General features: G+C 38.9%; 1 protein-coding gene and 1 pseudogene across 2 annotated transcripts in view; both read right to left on the reverse strand.

The window, feature by feature from the left end:
- Positions 1–23510, reverse strand: part of KCTD6 (potassium channel tetramerization domain containing 6) — a 42017-nt gene extending 18507 nt beyond the window's left edge. The window contains exon 1 of one of the 2 annotated variants that reach the window (XM_025985584.2): positions 23375–23510. The gene's annotated coding sequence lies outside the window, so the exon portion shown is untranslated. The remainder of the gene's footprint in view (positions 1–23374) is intronic. The other variant, XM_072720614.1, reaches the window with a different exon arrangement.
- Positions 7275–7700, reverse strand: LOC112909609 (cytochrome c oxidase subunit 6C-like; annotated as a pseudogene).
- Positions 23511–23542: the final 32 nt, after the last annotated feature.

Here is a 23542-nt window from a genome sequence, read left to right on the forward strand (position 1 = left end):
AAACTAAGTTGGCAGGATGATGTCATAACACAAAATAATAAACAGGAAAGTACCTCTTTATTGGGAAGTTATGGTGTCCCCCCACCAAAACCCCATCTTGGCTGATTTTTTTTTCTTTTCTCTCTCTCTCTTTTAGTAAAATTTGTTACTGGGGTATAATGTTCACATAGGAATGTGCACAAAGCATAAATGAATGGCTTGATGAATCTTCACAAAGTAAATGGACCTGACCCTATGACCAACACCCAGAACAAGAAACAAAACATCATCAGGACTCCAGAAGCCCCCTCAGGCCTCCTCCTCCGGCCCTCTCCTGGTTGATCATTTCTTTTTCTCCTCCTCCTTTTTTTTTTTTTAAGATTTTATTTATTTATTCATGAGAGACACACAGAGAGAGGCAGAGACACAGGCAAGAGGAAGAAGTAGGCTCCATGCAGGGAGCCTGAGGTGGGACTCAATCCCAGTACCGCGGGATCACAACCTGAGCTGAAGGCAGATGCTCAAACACTGAGCCACCCAGGAGTCCCTCCTCCTCCTTCTTTGAGATATAATTTACAAACTATAGGATGTATCCATTCGAAATACACAGCATGATGAATTTGTCTAAATTCATAGAGATGTACAATCATCACCACCAGCCAGTCTCAGAATCCTTCCCATCATTCTAAAAACTTACCTGGTTCCTGCTCAAGGACAGTCCTCACTGTCCTTAAATGTTCATATAAGTAGAAGCACACAACAGTAAACATACCAGAGTAGTTTTTTTATGTTATGACCGTTTTTTAATTCTAAAATATATAGACATAATTATGGCAAGATTAGTGTTTCCCAAGTGTGCCCCATGAAATAACTTTAGATGGTACATAGACAAGTATCTGAAATCTTAATTGTGGATTTTTTCTAAGATATATGAAAATAACTAGCACATCAAGCCACTGATGTCACAGACACTATTCTTAGATCTAGAACAGGTGTAAAAACTATTCAATTTAAGGAACCATATTAGTAAGAACACAGATAGTAAATAGATAACACGGAAATTGTAAAGGTACATGCAAATGATTGACGCAAGTAAAATAGTGACCTCGATTAAGAAGGATAAATCATTTCTGTGAGCCCTGAAATTCTTTGCATATTAACCAAATACATAGCTTTAAAAAATTATTCAGAATTGTAAAGCCATTCAGGTGTTTTATTGACCATTCCAACATTTTAAAAAAGTAATCTCTATAGGACACCTGGGTGGCTCAGTGGTTGAGCATCTGCTTTTATCTTAAAAAAAAAAAAAAAAAAGTAGTCTCTACACCCAACATGGGGCTTGAAGTCATGACTCAGAGATCAAAAGTCCTGGTGAGCCAGCCAGGAACACTTATTCCAATATTTTTTATTGTTTGCCTTCTATGGCTAGATGCTAGATAAATGTTCATTTAGAGATTCCAGTCAAGCTGCTTTTTGTATTTACATCATAAATATTTTTTTAAAGGAATCTGATGATTTAAACATAGTAACACACAGGAGAGTATAGTTATGTGTTCACATGCAGGAATTGCCCCAAAGCTTCTGGACTGGCAAGAACCAGAATTCAGAAAAAGGAGAGAAGGTGAGTTTGGTTGATGAGGGATTCGGCCCAAGGGAGGGGGTAATTTAGGTAGGCAGAGAAGATGGGAGGACAGTTCTAGCAAAAGCAGATCAGAGGCTGAGAAACAGCTGGAAAACCTGCATCCTTACCATGACCAGTGAGCCACTGAGTCAACCCTCAAAACTTTGGATATATTTTCTTATTATTTATGCCAATTTGGGTCAGTATTTTCCTTGCAACTGAAAAAATCCTATTGATATATTGTCACTAAGCTGCATTGTAAATATGAACTCCTAAATACATCTAAAAGCATTGGGGCACCTGACTGGCTCAGTTGATAGACCATGTTAGCTCTTGATCTCAGGGTCTAGCTCTTGATCTCAGGTCATGAGTTCAAGCCCTACATTGAGTGTAAAGCTTACTTTAAAAAAAAAAAAAAACACAAATAAATAAAGGGATGGGATCCTTAAAGAGTCTTCAGAAAGATCTTAAGTTTAAATTGATAGAATACTCTAATGTGGTTGATTTAACGAACAGAGATAGGACCTAGAAGTTGAGTGAGTGCCTACAATTACATACACTCTCAATATTGCAGAGGTACCTTTTATTATTTCTCCCTTTTTATGGACATTTTGTGGAGACTCAGAGAAGTGTGCAAACCAGCTCAGGTGTCACACAAATGGCAAGCATCTGAGCCAGGATTTTAAAAGCCAGGTTTGATTTAAAAGTCATGTCTGACTTGCCAAAACCCTACAGGGCATCCCATCCTTGAATGAGTTTGGAAGAGAACTAGGAAGTCAAAACAAAGGAAGAGTTGAAGGAGACTCAGTAGGCAAACAAACAAGTATAAGCAAGATTAGAAGGTTTTTTTTTTCTTTTTTTTAAAGGTTTTATTTTATTTTTTAAGATTTTATTTATTTATTCATAGACACACAGAGAGAGAGGCAGAGACACAGGCAGAGGGAGAAGCAGGCTCCATGTAGGGAGCCCGATGTGGGACTCGATCCCGGCTCTCCAGGATCACACCCCAGGCTGCAGGCAGCGCCAAACCGCTGTGCCACCAGGGCTGCCCAGGTTTCTTTTTCTTTCTTCTTTTTTAAGTAAACTCTGTCCCCCAACATGGGGCTCGAACTCACAACCCCAAAATCAAGAGTAACATGCTCTACCAACTGAGCCAGCTAGTTGCCCCTGAAAGGTTTTTCTTATGTTTTTAGATAAGACAATGCTGCCAGCAATGTCTCACTTTTTCTGCCACATCTGAACCAGACATAAAAGTATTTGAAGATGCAAAATTCCTTATGAGATGTACAATTCAAACAAGTGTTTATTGAGCTGGAGTAACTGCTAGGTGCTGTTTTATAATCCCACTGAGAGAAGGGCTGGACTGTGGTAAAATTCTGTACAAATAGAATTTTCAAATGCCACACTAGACTTACAGGTCTGACATTTTTTCAAAAGCATCTACGATTCACTGCTTATAAATAAGGATTTGAACTCTAATGTCAGAAGACCGAGATTCAAATCCCAGTTCTCCTACTACCTGCTATGTGACCTTGAGCAAGTTTCTTATCTCACTGACTCTTAGTTTTCTGATCTTTAAAATGGAAATAATAATAGTACTTATGCGTAGTTCCTGGGCACCTGGATGGCTCAGTTGGTTAAGCATCTGCCTTTGGCTCAGGTCATGATCTCAGGGTCCTGAGTTGGGGTGGGGTGGGGAGGGAGCCCTGCATCAGGCTCCCTGCTCAGTAAGTAGTCTGCTTCACCCTCTCCCTTTGCCTCTCTCCAACCCCCCCGACTCCTGCTTGTTCTCTCTCTCTCTCTCTCTCTCCTAAATAAATAAATAATTTTTAAAATAGTATTTAACTCCAAAGGCAAGTATGCTGATTAAATCAGATAATGCTGGCTTCAGAACTTACTCAACAGAGGTTATAGAGATTATTACTTTTTGTCATTTTACTATTCCTTTTGAAAAAATAAATGCCTATAATCTCTCATTTTACAAACAAAGCTGGAGCGAAGGAAGAGCTGGCTGCCAGCCTGGATTATGCAGGAGGGTGTTAATCCATACTGTTGGTTCTTCCTGTATCTTCTTTTCTCCCCTCCTCCTATTAAAGAAAGGAGCTGATTCTAGGAATACTGACTGGAGTCTTGAAGCCTGTGGAAGGTGGGGCAGCCAGCCACTGGGACAATCTCAGAAAGATTCCTGGGGCCCTATAATGTCAAGAAGGGAGCAGAGCATCCTGGAGCCACAGGGAAGAGGTGGACCCACTATTTGACTGATGACCCAGAGCCAGAGTCATCCCTGCCCATCACCTTGACCTTCCTTAAACCCTCAGCAGGGTGTGATATTCAATTTGGATGTGTTGCTAAGGAATGGGCAGTATATGCTCAGTAAAGACTGCAGTTAGGGGTTTTACACTAGCTAAGGAAGGGGAAGGCCTATACTGTAGGAAGGCCTACAACTCATCCACCTGAGTTGTAGACTGAGATTCATACGAGCTACGGCAACAAGAATTCAGGTGGACACAAGGTCCACAGATGCCAGCAAGGAATAGAAAAGAAGGTAAACCTATAATTGCCACTATAAGCCCATCATCTGTTGGCCAGCACGGTGGTGGCATCTGTCCAGAGGCCTTTGGTCTGGGTTTGAGCACAAACAAGGAAGCAAATCAGGGAGAGAAGGAAATAGAAACACCTGGCAGAAAACTGCCACCATTCACAGCCTTTCCCACCCAGTTCTTATTAAATCCAGAGATTTGGGTTTGCAGTTATGGTTTAGCAATTAAAGCTGTTATGTTGCAACACCTTTTTGGTTTTAAGTGGTGAAGGCATAAGGCCTGTGAATTTGTGAATTTGATACCACAGCCTTCTGTGCAAACAGGTGACTCACTCTGTCCCTCCCCAGGAAGAGTTGAGGGGAGAGAAGGCAGCTCAGGTTTCACTATTAGCCCCCCAAGCCTCACTGTGAATGTCAGCTCTTTCCCAGAAGCAAATTGAACCACCAAATCTCTTTAAATCAGTGCTGACAGCCTAAACCCGACTTTATGAAGCTGCAGGCCACAGAGGAGGCCTCTGCTCCAGGGTTGCACAGTGTGGGGTGAGTGCCTCTGACTCAAATGAACCAGAGCCTAGACTTCACCACCTTAACATTTACATTCGGAGAGCCTGGGGAAATGGATCTTTGAGAGAGAACATTAACCTTTGCCATAGCAAAGTCTTGGCTGTCTTTGAGCCTCTCAGAAAAAATGGTACTCCTTATCTCCATTCTAGCCTTGAGTCAACTGGAAAGGTCAAGACAGGGGAGGAGCTCTGATGACAGTGAAATCTCAGGAAATCTTAGAGCTTATAAGGGACTGTAGTGACCATCTAAAGTCCACTCTGGCACTCTATGCATGAGTACACTCAAGCTGTAGAGGGGTTCAGTTAGAGAACTTTTGCAAAGTCACATTACTGGATGGTCAATGAACTGTGACTGGAATTCATGTTACCTGACTATTCATTCACTATAATGAACATCTGTTGGTTACTACACTTGACCCTTGAACAATGCATGGGTCAGCGGTACTGACTCCCACTTAGTTGTAAACCTGAGTATAAATTTGACTCCCCCAAAATTTAACTACTAATAGCCTACTGTTGACAGAAGCCTTAGTAGTAACAAAGTCAATAGTCAAAGTAGTAACAATCAATACATTGTGTTTTATAAATATAACATATATATACTATATTCGTGCATAAAGCAAGCTACAGAAATGTTGAGAAAACACACTTACAGTATTGTACCGTAATTACAGAAAAAAATCCATATGTAAGTGAAACTGAACCTGCACACACAGTACATGCCCATGTTGTTCAAGGGTCAACTGTATTTGGAGACCTCCGTGGTTGTGTGAGTCACGGCAGAGAACAGGCTTCAAATTATCCCATGGAAGTCAGAGAGGCTCCAAAATCCCTCTCCCACTTCCAGAAAGCAGGGAGATAACCTAAGTTCAGCCAGTAGGACACTCTTCCCCAGCCCTATTATCATGTCCAACCTGCCTATGACCACCATGTTGGTTCTGCCCTAGGAACAGACTATTCTGAACAGAGCTATATGTCCTAATGATAAATTTACATGGTGAACAGTTCACTCATTGAACAGCTTGCATTATGAATAGTTTACCTAAAAGTCAAGCCTCTTTTGAATATTTTTGCATTCATCTGGCTGCTGTGTTTTGGGGTTGTTTTTTTTTGTTTTTGTTTTTTTTTTTGCAGATTAAATTTTTACAGATTAAAACACTTAATTTCCTCTAAGGATTCTTCCCCTGCTAAATTTTGTATTGTGTGTGTGTTTGTGTGTGTGTGTGTGTGTGTGAGTTCTACACCCAATATGGGGCTCAAACTCATGACCTCAAGATCAAGAGTCACATGCTCTACTGACTGAGCCAGCCAGTCAGTAAATCTTGTATTTCTGATTAAACATTTATGAAATGTGTCACCTTTTATTTCTGATTAAGTATTTATGAAATGTCACCTTTCATAAACAATAAAATTGTTTATTGTTATGGGAGTCTTTTTTTCCTTTTTCTTTTTTTTACATTTTTATTTTTTTTCAAAGAGATTTTATTTTTTTATTCATGAGAGACAGAGAGAGAGAAAGAGAGAGAGAGAGAGGCAGAGACACAGGCAGAGGGAGAAGCAGGCTCCATGCAGGGAGTCCGACGTGGGACTCGATCTTAGGCCTCCAGGATCAGGCCCTGGGCTGAAGGTGGTGCTAAACCGCTGAGCCACCGGGCTGCCTTTTTTTTTTTCATTTTTAAATTCAATTTGCCAACATATAATATAACACCCACTGCTTATCCCATCAGTTGTCCTCTTCCTTGCTGGTCACCCAGTTACCCCATCCCCCTACCCACCTCCCCTTCTGCAATCCATTGTTTCATTATGGGAGTCTTTTAATAGTATATGAACCTTCCAAAGGAATGTAAGGAACTTCTTCTACAAGTTTGTATAGACTTTTCTTCAAAGTTGTGTGCTCACAGCAAGAGACCCTTACTGAATCTGATATTCAAGATATTAAATTCAGAATAATCCTAAATTTCAAGCACAAAATGGAGTGCCCTTGTTTGGCAATTGATTTGACTTTAGCAATGAGACCAGCACAGCTCCTAACAATGAATGATAACTAATGCTGACTATAATGAATAAGAATATACTAGAGCAAATGTGTAATACTGGGTTCATATTCCATTCAAGTCCATAAGTAAGTATGGAGGTTGACTATAATAATAAAACAACTAACATTTCTCAAAGGCCAGCTATACACCAAAGACCAGGTTGAACGCTGTATTTTTTTTTTACTGTCCACAGTATTTATTAGTTTTTTTTTTTAAGGGAAACTATTCTAGGGTACCTGGGTGGCTTCGTTGGTTAAGCATCTGCCTTTGGCTCAGGTCATGATCTCAGGGTCCTGGGATTGAGTTCCACACAGGGCTTTCTGCTCAGTGAGGAGCCAGCTTCTCCCTCTCCCCTGTCCCTGCTCATGTTCTCTCTTGCTCGCTCGCTCTCTCTCTCAAATAAATAAATAAAACCTTTTTAAAAAGAGAGAAAGAAACTATTCCATAACCCGATATTCATGTTTCATAGTTCAGGAACACAGGTCAGTGACACATTCTATGGAACTCAACCCAAAGAAATTGTTTACATTCCAAAATCACTTTGCACTCTGAAAGATACTGACCTTCTTCATCTCTGCAAAATCTTTCATGGAATCCTAACTTCTGTAGAATTTTGCATAAGCCTTCTTTTTTTTTTTAAGATTTTAATTAATTATTTATCATAGACATAGAGAGAGAGAGGCAGAGACACAGGCAGAGGGAGAAGCAGGCTCCATGCCAAGAGCCCGATGTGGGACTCGATCCCGGGATTCCAGGACCGGGCCCTGGGCCAAATGCAGGCACTAAACCGCTGAGCCACCCAGGGATCCCCTTGCATATGCCTTCTTTCTTGGTTCAGCCAGAGCAAACTTATAGAAAGCTGCAGCCCCCAGGGATACAGTGAATGCTCCAACAAAATGAAATCACAGACACTTGGCCAGAAGGTCTCGTACCTGAGGTTTTGTCAAAACACTGGAAGTCATAGTGGTTATTCTCTCAACACCAGCCTCAAACCCAACATCCTTCCTAACTGACACCTGAACACTATACATATGTTTTCTCTTTCAGTTGTGCTCCCTGAGGGCAGCACTTCTTCTTTGTCCACTACCATGTCCTCAGCCAGCCTATAGCAGACATCCAATGGCCCTGTTAGCTGATACTGTTTATTATTTATCACCTCAAATGTAAAGGTAAGGAAATTCAGGTTCAAGAGTTGTTATTTGTCCAAAGACATCAGAAGGGCAGCGTGACCCTAGACCCTGCACTCTTCACACAGAAGAATGTGACCCCATCCGTGTATTCCAACAATGAAAGCCTGAGGGGTGGGGTGAGGGTGGACAGACTCAAAATTTTTAATGCTCTTTAGTGCTGGGGAACTGGGACCAGGGTGTATAGGTATAGAGGCCCCTGAGAGGGTATGGTTCTAAAACAACACTCTGGGGCCTCTACATGACTGTTAACGGGGGTAGAACATTCCAGAACAAGCCCAAGCTTCATGGGGAGCCTTGGGCAGAATAGAAGCAGGAGTCAGAGGTCAGGGTGGCCTGTGCAAAATGTTGTAGCTTTCTAATGAAAGGTTAGCTTGATGGCAAGGAAAGAATCATTCTGAAAACCTGACACAATAAACATGGGACTTTAAGGGCCAGCAGAGATTAGTTTTGACCTCTCTTTTCTTTCTTCACCTAATACATATTGAATTTATTTTCTCTAGAAATTAAGAGGGTCTCAGATTCTCGTGTGCCTTTGGCCTAGTGTCATATGCTAACAGTAGTCAATGACATTTTGTATAACAAGAAAACTGTGGTTGGGAATGTAAAATGGTACAGCACTCTGGAAAATAATTTGGCAGTTTCAAGAAAACCAAGCATACATTTATTCTACAACCTAGCAGTTGCAGTCCTGGGCATTTATCCCAGAGAAATGAAAACTTATGTTCACACAAAAACCTATACATGATTGTACATAGTAGCTTTATTTGTAATAACCTCAAACTGGAAACAGCCAAAATGTCCTACAATAGGTGAATGATTAAACCAACTGTGGTACACTCAGACTGTATGGAATAATATTTAACTGTAAAAAGAGCAAGCTACTGATACAGGCAACAACTTGGATGGATCTCAAGGGCATTGTGCTAAGTGGGAAAAAAAAAAAGACCAAAACCCTCCAATCTCCTGCTATATGATTCCATTTACATAAAATTCTCCAAATGACAACATTTTAGAAAAGGAGACCTGATTAGTAGTTACCAGGGGTTGGGAAGAGTGGGCGTGACTATACCAGGGTAGCACTAGGGAGATCTGTGTAGTGACAGAACAGTTCTGGTGGTTAATTCTACACAGGTGACAAAACAGCATATGCACGTACTACATCAATGTCAGTCTCCTGGTTTTGATACTATAGTTCCTGGAGCCATAACCATTGGAGGAAATTAGATGAAAAGTTCAAGGACCTCTCTGTACTATTTTGCAACTTCCTGTGAATATATAATTATTTCAAAATAGAAAGCTTTTAAAAAAGAAAATAAAATTGTGGTTGAAAACATCACCTGATTTCTCAAATTTTCCTTCTATGCCATTGTGAAGAAATTCTAGTCAAATGGAAGGATGGATATGCCTCTCATAATAGAAGTCTTCTTTATTCCTTTTAAAGCTTTGTAATATTCCATTTCATTTCTGTACCATGTATATTTTTTCATCTAAACCCTGAGAAATTCCATCATGTGCTATTGTGAATAGTTGTTATAAATATTATTATAAATAGCTACCACAAATAACCTTATACATAAATTTCACTCATTTCTTTTATGACTACGTTTGCAGTACAAATTCTTTGAAGTGGCAAAGCTGGTTTTCTTAACTATGCTGTATTGCTATATTTACTCTGTATCTTATGCAGCATATAAATTTTTTTCAAGAAGCTTCATTTCTGAAAATATTTATGCGCACATGCTTAATGACAAAAGTTTTTAGTCTACCTCAAGTTGTACATATTCAACATTAATAAAACATTTCTATTTCACTAACTTAAGCTCGTCATTTACCTATTGGTGTTGATTTAAATACAGTTTTAAATTTTTAAAAGATTTTATTTATTTAGGGGCGCCTGGGTGGCTGAGTTGATTAAGTGGCTCCCTTCAGCTCAGATAATGATCCCAGGTCCTGGGATGAAGCCCATATGAGGCTCCCTGCTCAGTGGAGAGCCTGCTTCTCCCTCTCCCCCTGCTCCTCTCTCCTGCTCATAATCTCTTTCCCAAGCTCTCCCTCTCAACTAATAAGATTTTATTTATTAGAGAGAGGAGAGAGAGTGTGTGCAAGCAAGAGAGCAAGCACAAATAGAGGAAAGGGATGAGGGAGAAGGTGAAGCAGGCTTCCCCTGAGGAGGGAGGAAGCCCTCCCCCCAGCAGACCCCCACCCTCTCAACCCACCCCCCCTCCCCATAGAGACAGGATCACAACCTGAGCCAAAGAAAAACGCTTAACTGAGCCACCTAGGCGTCCCTTAAATACATTTTTAAAAATATATTCTTTTAAAGTAATCTCTACACCAATGTGGGGCTCAAACCCACAACCCCAAGATCAAGAGTTTCATGCTCTACTGACTGAGCCAGTCAGGGGCCCCAATTTAAATACATTTCTACAGTTATGCACTATTATAATACAGTTCATTTTCTACACAGATCCAGAGAAAATGTGAAATCTTGTCTACCTAAATATAACAACTACACAGAGAATAAGACTGGTGTTATTAATTCAGAGACATCTTCCAACCCAGTATTATAAATAGGTTCTAATGTATTAAACAAAATGGCTTTCCTTGAGCCAAGAAACATTTTTTTTTAGTCTAGTCAAGCAATCAACATCAAAATGTTTGGGATGCTATGTAGTGCCTGGAAATGGGGTGTTGTATCCATCCTTTAAAAGTTCATGGTACAGCGAGCGTGTGGGTGAAGGTTTCTGGGCAACCTTTCCCTCTTTCAGCCTTTGCTGCTGCGAAGCCAAAATGTGGGCTCTTAGTCTGAGTTTTACAACCCACAGAAAATGTGGCTAAGGCCAGAGAACAGACGTATTTATACTTTTGGAGGTCCCACTTTTCATGAGTCACGTGGCTGCCCTGACACAGTGGCTTGGGGCCTTCCACGTCTCGCAGCCGCCAGTCGAGTGGAGCGGGCGCCCTCTAGGGCTGAGCCTCGGGAATACAATAGTCCCCGACACCTGGGACAGGGAATGGAATTCACCTGCATGGCTTTTCCTCCGCAGCTACGCTTCTAAAGCTTCCAAAAAGGAAATTCTATCAATGCGGTACCAGAAACAACCCAACAGACCGATGTGTGTGAGTATGAGTGCGTGCATGCGTACACACTCATAAAATTCCCTTTAAAAACCAATATAAAGGGGGCACCTGGGTGGCTCAGCGTTGAGCATCTGCCTTTGTTTGGCTCAGGTCATGATCCCGGGGTCCTGGAATCGAGTCCCGCATCAGGTTCCCCGTGGGGAGTCTGCTTCTCCTTCTGCCTAAGTCTCTGGGTCATGAATGAATTAATGAATTGATGAATAAATAAATAAATAAATAAATAAATAAATAAATAAATAAATTTTTTTTTTTTTAAAAAAAGGATGCCTGGGTGGCTCAGCCGTTGAGCGTCAGCCTTTGACTCAGGGCCTGATCCCGGTGTCCTAGGATCGAGTCCCATACCAGGGTTCCTGCATGGAGCCTGTGTCTCTGCCCATCTCTCTCTCATGAATAAATAAATAAAATCCTAAAAAAAAAAACAAAAAACAAAAAACCTCTAAAAAAGGAGAAGCAGGAAACCAGTAAAGGTGCTGGACTCCAAGGAGGGGAACCTCACTAGGACACAGGGATGGGTGGGTCACTCACTTTCCCTTCTTCCCAAATTTATTATGAAAAACTTTCAAACATACAGGACAGTTGCAAGAATGCTGCAGTGAATTTCCACATGCACTTAGATGCCACAACTATTGTCATTTGTCATATGTGCTTTATCTCTATATTTATTTGCCTGAATTATATAGAGACCCACATGAAAAATTATCTCTTTAACAGACAATATATGAGGACTATCCCATGGAACCTACAGAAAAGTTTCTAGAAATAATAAATGAATTTAGCAAGGTTGCTAAATTTAGCAAGGTTGCTAAATTCATAATGAAACATAATGAAAACATAATGAAAGCCATTGTATTTCAACGTACTAGCAGTAAACAATTAGAAACTAAAAAATTTTTAAATAACATTTATAATAGCCTAAAAAGAACAGAAATACTTAGAAATAAATCCAGTAAAATATGTGCGAGATCTGAATGCTGAAAACTACAAAAGTTCAATGAAAGAAATCAAAGCAAATGGAAGTAAATGGAGAGACACGCTGTGAACATGGTTGGAAAACTCAGTACAGTTAGGATATAAGTTCTTCCCAAAATGTTCTATAGGTTTATCACTATTCCAATCAAAATTCTATCAAGATTTTTTTTGTAGATGCAGATAAGCTGATTGTAAAACATTTTTGAAAAAGAAGAGTAATGTTGGAGGACTTACACTATTTGATTTTAAAAACTCTTACCCAGGTATGGTAATTAAGACAATATAATACTGGAGGGATAAATATACAGAGCAATGGAACAGAATAGACAGTCTCCAGCTATAGACTCACTCAAAAGAGCCAAATGATTTATGCACAAAGGTGCAAAAGCAACTCAATGGAGAAAAGATGGTCTTTTTACCAAATGACTCAAATGCAAATGGACACCATATGCAAAAAAAGAAACTCAGGACCTAAACCTCATACCTTCAAGAAAAATTAACTCAAAATGGATCATAGATCTACATGTAAAACTATAAAACTTTAAAAGGAAACATCAAAGAAAATCTTTGCAATCTGGTGTTAGGCAAAGAATTCTTAGATAAGAAACGAAAACATGGTGATGCCTGGGTGGCTCAGTGGTTTAGCGCCTTGCCTTTGGCCCAGGGCATGATCCTGGAGTCCTGGGATTGAGTCCCACATCACATCGGGTTCCCTGCCTCTCTCTCTAGGTCTCTCATGAATAAATAAATAAAATCTTAAAAACAAAAACAAAAACAAAAAACATTTAAAAAAAAAGAAACCAAAATGTGACCCATAAAAGAAAAATTTGGTACATTGATTTCTTCAAAATTTACTTTTGAAATTTACTTCTTTATTTACTTATTCTCTACAAAGGCATTGTTAAGAAAATGAAAAGATATGTTACAGATGTTGAGAAAAATATTTGCAAGTTAGATATTCACAATACAGAACTTGTATCCAGAATATACGCATTATGTAATATATATATATCAGCTGTAAGAAAATTTCAAATGACCTAATAAAAAATGGGCAAAGGATTTAAACAGGCATTTCACCAAAAAATGACACACAAATGGCCAATAAGTATTGAAGAGGTGCTCAACATCATCAGCCATTAGGGAAATGCAAAATAAAACCATGATAATATCAGTACACACCTAACAGAAAGGCAAAAAAGCAAAAAGAACAAATGATAAAATATCAAGTGTTGGTGAGGATATGGAGCAGCTGGAACTCTCATATACTGTTGGTGAGAATACAAAATGTACAGCCACTCCAGAAGACAGTTTGAAAGTTTCTTAAAAGCTGAATACACAGGATCCCTGGGTGGCCCAGCGGTTTGGCGCCTGCCTTTGGCCCAGGGCACAATCCTGGAGACCCGGGATCGAATCCCACATCGGGCTCCCGGTGCATGGAGCCTGCTTCTCCCTCTGCCTATGTCTCTGCCTCTCTCTCTCTCTGTGACTATCATAAATAAATAAAAATTTTTTAAAAATTAAAAAAAAAAAGTTGAATACACATACCATATGACCCAGCAATCCCAAACCCACACCACAGAGAAATACAAACATATGTTTACACAAAACTTTGTAAAAAAATTTTTTTTGTATTTGCTCTATTCAACATTGCCAAAAACTGAGAACAATTCAAATGTCCTTCTACAAGTAAATGGATAAAGCAACTGTAGTACATGCATACAATAGGGTACTACTCAGCAAGAACAAAGAGTGAACTATTGATACACATGACAACTTGGATGAATCTCAAATGTATTACGTGAGTGAAAGAAGTCAGTCTCAAAAAGTTATAAACTGTATGAATTCATTTATATAACATTGTGGAAAAGATTAAGAGTATTGCGACAGAAACACAAATTAGTGTTTATCAGGGATGAGAGGAGGGAGTGGGCTTTATGAGGACAGTAGGAGGGAGTTTTGGGGGTCATAGGATGGTTCTGTATCCTCAATGTGGTTGTCAGCTTCAAAACTCAGAGCTGGATACACACACACACACACACACACACACACACACAATGTTTCTGTATGCTCACTTAAAAATATATTTTTAAAAAGCTAACCTTCATGTAAAGAAAATGAGATACAGACATACGTGCTATTACACACAAATGGTCCTTCTCTGTAAATACACAGAAGGAATGAGTCATAGTGGCTGCTAAAACAGGGGAAGGAAGCAAGGTAACCAAAGTGCGGGGAGGGGAGGGCAATTTATACATTTCTGTACTTGAATTTTTTTCCCACAATGAAATAAATTTCCTACTAAAAAATATTTTTAAGATTCAAAATAAAATATAAAACATAAACGCATATGGATATATGGGAAAGAAATATGTAAAAATGATATTTTGATCACAATTGAGATTTATTATAAAACTTCCTTTTATTTTTTATCTCATGTTAAGCTACTGCACATTATCCTTTCCAGGCATTTTTCTTTTTCTTTTTTTTTAAATATTTTATTTATTTATTTGAGAGAGAAAGACAGAGATAGTAACAGAGGACATGAGCAGGGAGGAAAGGGAGAAGCAAGCTCCCTGCCAAGCAGGGAGCCCCATGCAGGGCTGTCCCAGGATCATGACTTGAGCCAAAGGCACTCACCCAACTGACTGAGCCACCCAGGTGCCCCTCCAAATATTTTTCTATGCATACATATTTTTAGGTAAAGTTTGGATTATATTTCAAACTATTTTTATTCTGCTTTTTTTTTTACTTGATGCCACTTCATAAACACTTTTGCATATTATTTTATTCTTTAAGAATAGAATTCTGGGGTATCCCTGGGTGGCTCAGTGGTTCAGCGCCTGCCTTTGGCCCAGGGCATGATCCTGGAGTCCTGGGATCGAGTCCCACATTGGGCTCCCGGCATGGAGCCTGCTTCTCCCTCTGCCTGTGTCTCTGCCTCTCTCTCTCTCTCTTTCTCTATGTCTACCGTGAATAAATAAATAAAATCTTTAAAAAAATAAAAATAGAATTTTTTAAGCATTGTGCAGTGGCAGTGAGGTTTATTGTAATTATTGCTAATTGAAAAAACAGAATTTTAGTTTTATGCAATAATTCAATATCTGGATATATCCTAATTTATCTAATCGTTTTCCCAGATACTTACATAGTTGAGAAACTGTCCTACTATATGGACCTTTTCACATAAATTAATCAGAAGCAATCAAGATTTAAGATGATAAATCCTTACAAGTAGAATAACTAGGCCAAAGGAATATGTATATAATATGTAGACACATTTATTTACATGTATCAATATTTTTTTGAAAGTTCTTGAGATCAACTAACACACTGCTTTCCAGAAACACTAGAACAATTAATACTGTGTATGAGTTCCGTTTCCTTGAACCCTTACAAGTATTGGGTAAACTTTGTTAAATCTTTAAGGAATCTGAAGGGCCAAGAAATGGGGGTCTCATCGGTGCTTCAATTTCTATTCCTTTGGGTATGAGTGAAGTCATACATACTTCATGTTTGCTAGTATTTCTACTATTTTGTGAAGTGTCTTTTCACACTCTTTGCCCATTTTCCACTGGGAATATACTGTTTTCTCCTTACTCTTTAGGAATTCTTTATGTATTAAATATTTATATAAATATATTCCCATATCTGTGACAAAAATTTTCCCAGTATATTATCTGGCTTGTAATTTTAGGAATTGTGTATGTTAATTAATAATCAATTAAGGAAATATATTCTCATTATAAAAAATATCATACTACATAAAAGGTATAAAAAGAAAAGTAAAACATTCCTTTTTTTTTTTAAAGATTTTATTTATTTATTAATGAGAGACACAGAGAGAGAGAGAGGCAGAGACACAGGCAGAAGGAGAAGCAGACTCCCTAAGGGGAGCCCAATGTTGGGACTTGATCCCAGGATCCTGGGATCATGATCTGATGCTCAACCACTGAGCCACCCCAGTGCCCCCAGAGAAGTAAAACATTCCTTGACCTCTATTAGTCAAATCCTACCTCTCCACCATTTACCCTCTCTTCATAATTTCTTTTTTTTCCCAAGATTTTATTTATTTATTCATGAGAGACACACAGAGAGAGGCAGAGACATAGGGAGAGAGAGAAGCTGGCTCTATGCAGGGAGCCTGACGTGGGACTCAATCCAGGACTCCAGGATCACACCCTGGGCCGAAGGCAAGCACTCAACTGCTGAGCCACCCAGGCATCCCTCTTCACAGTTTCTTATGAATTATTTCAAAATATTTTTATGAGTATATTTATTCCTACATTTTATTTACATAAATGGGATCCATTTTTTAGTTCATATCTCACCTTGCTTAGAGATTGTTTCCAATAAGTACATATGGTACATATGTATAGATCTGTACATGTAGACCCTCCTCATTCTCACATTTTTATTCTTTTAACAGAAGAATGATATTCCATGGAGGAGATGTAACATGCTTCATTAAACCAGTTCCCAACTGATGGATATGTGAATGCTTCTAGTTTTTCACTACTTCTACTTTCAAAAAATTTATCAAATATTCATTTGTATATTATATATATATACACACATACATATATATGTACTGTGTATACACACACACACACACACACACACACACACACACACATATATATATATATATATTTAAAGATTTTATTTATTTATTTATGAGAGACACAGAGAGAGAGTTAGAGACATAGGCAGCCCAATGCAGGACCCGATCCCAGAACCCTGGGATCATGACCTGAGCTAAAGGCAGATGCTCAACCACTGAGCCACCCAGGTGCCCCTGTGTATTATATTTTGGTACAGGGTTTCTCACTTTTTGTAACCTGTGAAGAAAGATAAGATTGCTTTCATAAAAATGTATTAGTAAGATACCATAGAAACTGGAGGCATTGTTGTTGATAAAATAATAATAATCACTAGTATGCCAACTATCCCTGGAAACAAAGCATGTATTTTCTTCTTCTTCCTGAATGTAACAGAAGGAAAGTTTCATTCACTGAGACCTTACACATGAAGTTTGAATTCTGTTGTGATCACTTTCTTAAAAGAGATTGATAGACACTAAGCATATGGAAAGGTGCTCAACATTGTTGGTAACCAAGGAAATAAAAATTAAAACCACATGAGATATAAACATACACCAAACAGGATAGCACAATCTTAAAAACTGATATCATCAAATGTTAGCAAAGATTTGGAGCAACTGAAACTTGCTCATCTTGGTGAAACAAATATAAAATGGTAACACCACTTTGGAGAACTGTTTGGTATTTCTTGTAAAGTTAAACATATACCTGCTCTACCTATGACCCAGAATTTCACTCCAGGAGAAACAGAAACACAGGCCACATAATGACTTTTATATGTACATTCACAGCAGCTTTACTCATAATGTCCTCAAACAAGAAACAGCCCAGGTGTCCATCAACAAAATGGGTAAAAAAAAAACCAACAAAAAGGAGTGAACTGGGTCATGATTCTAAAATTTATATAGTAAAGTAATAGAAGTAGAAAACCAAAATGATTTTGAAAAAGCATAATGTTATAGGAATCCCACTACCCTATTTTAAGAATTATAATATACTTAACAGTTATCAAGACAGTATGGTATTGGAGGAAGAAGGACAGAGACAGATCAATGGAACAGGACAGACTCCAGAAATACACCCACACGAGTTTGGCCAAATGATCTTTGGCAAACATGCAAAAATAATTCAATGGAGAAAGTAGTCTTCTCAACAAATGGTGCTGGGGTAATTGGACATACGTAAGGAAAAAAAAACAAAATCTCAATCTAAACCTAAATCTTAGACAAAAATTAACCAAAATAGATCACAGATCTAAATGGAAAACATAAAACCATAACACTTTTATAAAAAAAGGAGAAAATCTTTGTATGCTGGTGTTGGGTACAAATTTCTCAAATATAATACCAAAAAGCATAATCCATTAAAGAAAAAAGTTGAAAAATTGGACTTCATCAAAATTAAAAACTTGCTCTGTGAAGTATCTTACAGGATGAAAAAATGTCTCATAAACTGAAGAACATATTTGGATATCACATATCTGACAAAAGACTTGCATACAGAATCCATAAACAGGGATGCCTGGGTGGCTCAATGGTTGAGCATCTGCCTCCTGCTCAGGGCATGATCCTGGGGTCCTGAGTTCCACTTTGGGCTCCCTGCAGGGAGCCCACGTCTCCCTCAACCTATGTCTCTGCCTCTTTCTCTGTGTCTCTCATGAATTAATAAATAAAATCTTAAAAAAAAAAAGCTCTCTTTCTCTCTCTCTCTCTCTCTCTCTCTCACACACACACACACACACACACACCTATTAGAACTAATAAGCAAATTCAGCAAATTTGCATGATATGAAATCACTCAAAAGTCATTTGTATGTCTATACACCAACAATGGACAATCTGAGAAGGAGATTGAGAAAACCATTCCACTTATAATACTATTAAAAAGAATAGAATAATTAGGAATTAACTTAACCAAGGAGGCTAAAGACCTAAACACTGAAAACTACAAGGCATTGCTAAAGGAAATTAAAGAAGACACAAGTAAATGAAAGACATCCTCTGTTTATAGACTAGACGGCTTAATATTGCTAATATGTCAATACCACCTGAAGCAATCTACAGATCCAATGCAGTCCCTATCAAAATCCCAATGACAGTGTTTGCAGAAATAGTAAAACCTATCCTAAAATTCACATGGAAACTCAAGGAACCACAAGTGGCCAAAATAATCTTGAAAAAGAATTAAAAAGCTGATGGACTCAACTTCTGATTTCAAAACTTATTACCAAACTATACTAATCAAAACAGTGTGGTACTGGGGTGCTTGGGTAGCTCAGTCAGTTAGGTGTCTGACTTTTAGTTTTGGGTGGGGTCGTGATCTCAGGGTCCTGGGATCAAGCCTTGCATCAGGCTGCCTGCTCAGCAGAAAGTTTGGCTGTCTCTCTCCCTCTGCTCCTCCCCTGCCCTCTCTCTGTCTTTCTCTCTCAAATAAATAATAAATAAATAAAGTCTTAAGATTAAACAGTGTGGTACTGGCATAAAAAGAGACATAGAGACTAAGAAACAGACTAGAAAGCTCAAAAATAATCTCTCCCATATATGGGTCAGATGATTTTCAACAAAGGTGCCATGACAGTCAACAAGGAAAGGACAATGTTTTCAATAAATGGTACTGGAAGAACTGGATAACCACATGCAAAAGAATGAAATTGGACCCCTACTTTACACCATCTATAAAAATTAACTCAAAATGGATCAAAGACCTAAACATAAGAGTTACTAATATTAAACTCTTAGAAGAAAATATAGGAGAAACGCTTCATGATATTGAATTTAGCAATGATTTTTTTTTAAGATTTATTTATTTATTTATTCATGAGAGACACAGAGAGAGGCAGAGACACAGGCAGAGGGAAAACCAGGCTCCATGCAGGGAGCCTGAAGCAGGACTACATCCCAGGTCTCCAGGACCACGCCCTGGGCTGAAGGCAGGCGCCAAACCGCTGAGCCACCCAGGCATCCCTAGCAATGATTTCTTAATTATGTTAAATCAGAAACAAACGGAGACCAACCTTGAAAATTCCATGAACCGACAAAATCAGTTTAAGCATACAAACACAGCTTAATTTAGCTTAAGCAAATTAGCTTGCAAGGCTAACTTGATCTGGGTAATTTCTTACTTGTGCCCCTATAAATGATAAGCAAAACTTGAACTGTTTCCCAAGGTTAATATAAAGTAATCACTGAAAATGTGATATTATAACCAATCACCATGAAGAATAAACTCACTGCTTTCTCACTATATAAACTGCTCTATTAGCAATATACTCCTGAACCTCACTTCATGCTTTGGTTTGAATGTTCCTAGCCTACAGTCTTTTTGGTCTGTGCACAATAAGTTTTTACTAATTACTACCTCAGTGATTCATTGGTTTTACTTGGTCTATTTTGAATCTTTGACAGATATACCAAAAGCATAGGCAATAAGAGAAAAAATTTTAAAAAAATAAAAATAAAAAAAAGAAAAAAGAAAAAAGAAACTGGATGTTATCAAAAATATAAACTTTTGTGTAACAAAGAACACTATTATTAGAGTGAAAAGGAAACCCAAGGAATGGGAGAAAATATTTGCATAACATATATATCTGATAAGGGATTAATATTCAGGATATACATAGAACTCCTGTAATTCAACAACAAAACAAGAACTCAGTTGAGAAATAGGCAAGACTTGAACAGTCATTTCTCCAAACATACAGATGGCCAAAAAGCACATGAAAAGATGATCAATATCACTAATCATTAGGGAAACGCAAATAAAAACAAAGATGAGATACCACTTTACACATATTAGGATGGCTATTAGCAATTAAGCAGAAAATAGTAAATGTTGGTGAGAATGTGGAGAAAGTGGAAACCTTGTGCATTACTGGCGGGAATATAAACTGGTATATCTGCAACGGAAAAGAGAATGGTTATTCCTCAAAAAAATTAATCCAGAATTAACATGATCCAGCAATGCCACTTCTAGGTCATACCCCAAAGAATTAAAAGTAGGGGCTCAAATAGGTATTTGTGAACTAATGTTCATAGCAGCATTATTCACAAATCTAAACGTTGAAAACAACCAAGAGGTCCATCAACAGAAAAATGGCTAAACAAAATGGGATATATGCATACAATGGACTATTACTTAACCTTAGAAAGGAATGAAATTCTTTTTTTTTAAGATTTTATTTATTTATTCATGAGAGACACAGAGAGAGAGAAAGAGAGAGAGAGAGAGAGAGAGAGAGAGGCAGAGACACAGGCAGGGGGAGAAGCAGGCTCCACGCAGGGAGCCTGATGTGGGACTCAATACCTGGGTCTCCAGGATCACGCCCTGGGCTGAAGGTAGCACTAAACCGCTGAGCCACTGGGGCTGCCCAGGAATGAAATTCTGATACATGCTACAATATGGATGATCCTCCAAGACATTACACTAACTGAAACAAGCTAGTCACACTCACACACACACACACAAGTACTGTATGATTTCACTTACATGAGGTAGAGCAGTCCAATTTATACAGATGGAATGGTAATTGCCAGGGCTTAGCGGAAGGGGGAAATGGAGAGTTACTGTTTAATGAATAGTTTCCTTTTGGGAAAATGAAAAGGTTCTGGAGGGGTACCTAGCTGTAGAGCCGTCTGTAGAGCGTGCAACTTATGATCTCAGGATCATGCCTGATCCTTATCCTAAATTCAGCCCCACACTGGGTGTAGAGATTACTTAAAAGTAAAAAGAAAAGAGAGAAAGTTCTGGAAATGGATAGTGGTGGTGATTGAACAACAATATGCACATATTAAATGCCAATGAACTATATGCTTAAAGTGGTAAATTTTATGTGATATATATTTTACCACAATAAAAACCAATCTAATTAGAATACGAACAAAAGACTTGAACAGACACTTCATCAAGGATGGATGGCAGAAAAGCATATGAAAAGATGTTTAATAATTAACCATTAGAAAAATGCAAATTAAAGTCATGAGGGACACTGCTACACATGTATTACAATGGCTAAAATAGAAAATATTGATAATATCACACACTGGCAAGCATCTAGTGCAACTGGATGTCTCATACATTGCTGGAGGTCCTGTAAAATGGTATAGCCACTCTGGGGCAGCCTGGGTGGCTCAGCGGTTTAGCGCCGCCTTCCGCCCAGGGCGTGATCCTGGAGACCCGGGATCAGTCCCACATCCAGCTCCCTGCGTGGAGCCTGCTTCTCCCTCTGCCTGTGTCTCTGCCTTTCTGTGTCTCTCATGAACAAATAAATAAAATCTTAAAAAAAAAATGGTATAGCCACTGTGGAAAAACACTCCAATATAATCATACTGCTCGGTATTTACCTGAAGAAATGAAAACTAATGTTTAAAAAGCCAGTGTTCATTGCAGGTTTATTGGTAATAGCTAAAACTGGATACAAACCAAATGTCCTTCAAGGAGTAAATGGATAAACATGCAACCACTTAGAGATAAAAAGAAACGTTGATACACGCAACAACTTGAATGGATTTCAAGAGCATTAGGCTGAGTGGAAATAGCTAATCTCCAAGAGTTACATATTGTACGATTCTGTGTTGAAATATTCTTGAAATAACAAATTATAGTGATTGAGAACAGATTAGTGGTTGCCAGGAGTTAGGGGTGGGGGAGGTAACAATGAGGTAACAGGAGGGAGGTGCTTTGTGGGGATGGAACAATTCTGTATTCTGGCTGGGGTAGTAGTTATGTGATTCTGTACGTGTAATACAATTCTATAATACTACACTCCCCCTACCCCCGCCAGAATGCATATAAAAACTGATGAATGGGGGATCCCTGGGTTTCACAGAGGTTTGGCGCCTGCCAAGGTTTGGCCCAGGGCGCGATCCTGGAGACCTGGGATCGAATCCCACGTCAGGCTCCCTGCATGGAGCCTGCTTCTCCCTCTGCCTATGTCTCTGCCTCTCTCTCTCTCTCTGTGTGACTATCATAAATAATAAATAAATAAATAAACTGATGAATGCTGTATAAAGTCTCTACCTGAGTTAAGAGCATTGCACCGTTATCAGTTTGGGGGATTTGACAATGTACTATGGTCATCCAAGATATTGGGCAAAGATAGTTGAAGGTCACATGGATGCTCTTTGCACCAGTTTCACAATTTCTTGTGACACTTAAACTCTTTCAAAAGAAAAAAAAAACTTAAAGAAAGAAAGGAGGGGTGCCTGGCTGGCTCAGAAGAGCATGGGACTCTTGATCCCAGGGTCATGAGTTTAAGCCCCAGGTTGGGCATAAAGAATATAAAAGAAAAAAAAAAAAAAAGGAAAAGGGATAAAGTATTGATACACTTAACGACATGGATGAATCACAAAAACATGTTGCTGAGCCAGACACAAGAATGATAGAATTGCCTTTACGTCAAGTTCTAAAACAGGCAAATTAAGTTACGGTGATGGCGATCAGATCTGTGGTTGCCTGTGGGGTGATGTGTGGGGAATGATTGGGAGGAAACGTTGAGGGAACTTTCTGAGGTGGTGGGAATGTGCATTTTACTGTGGTAGAGGAAGCGAAAAGCTCTCTTTAACACATTTCGCTTGAAATGACCAACCAACCAAAAAAAAAAAAAAAAAAAAGATTGAAAATTTTGGATGAAGGACGTCCTGACGACTGACAACCCGAAGTGACTTGAGGAAAAGTGGAGGTAACAGTCATCACGCGGGAGGGTTCCTGTGAGAATTACAGGAGCTGGACAGCACTTACTACAATGCCCGGCACACAGTAGGCGCTTCATGCCTCGATGAAAACTCTGGTTCGCATTCCAGGGAGCAACAGACGGACAGCACGGTCCGGCCCGGGGACCACCGGGCTCGTTCAGAGCGTGCGCAGGCGACACTTGGTGCCCTAAGGGTTTCAGTGCCCGCAAAAGGC

This window comes from Vulpes vulpes, chromosome 9 (genome assembly GCF_048418805.1).
Source record: "Vulpes vulpes isolate BD-2025 chromosome 9, VulVul3, whole genome shotgun sequence".
NCBI lineage: Eukaryota > Metazoa > Chordata > Mammalia > Carnivora > Canidae > Vulpes > Vulpes vulpes.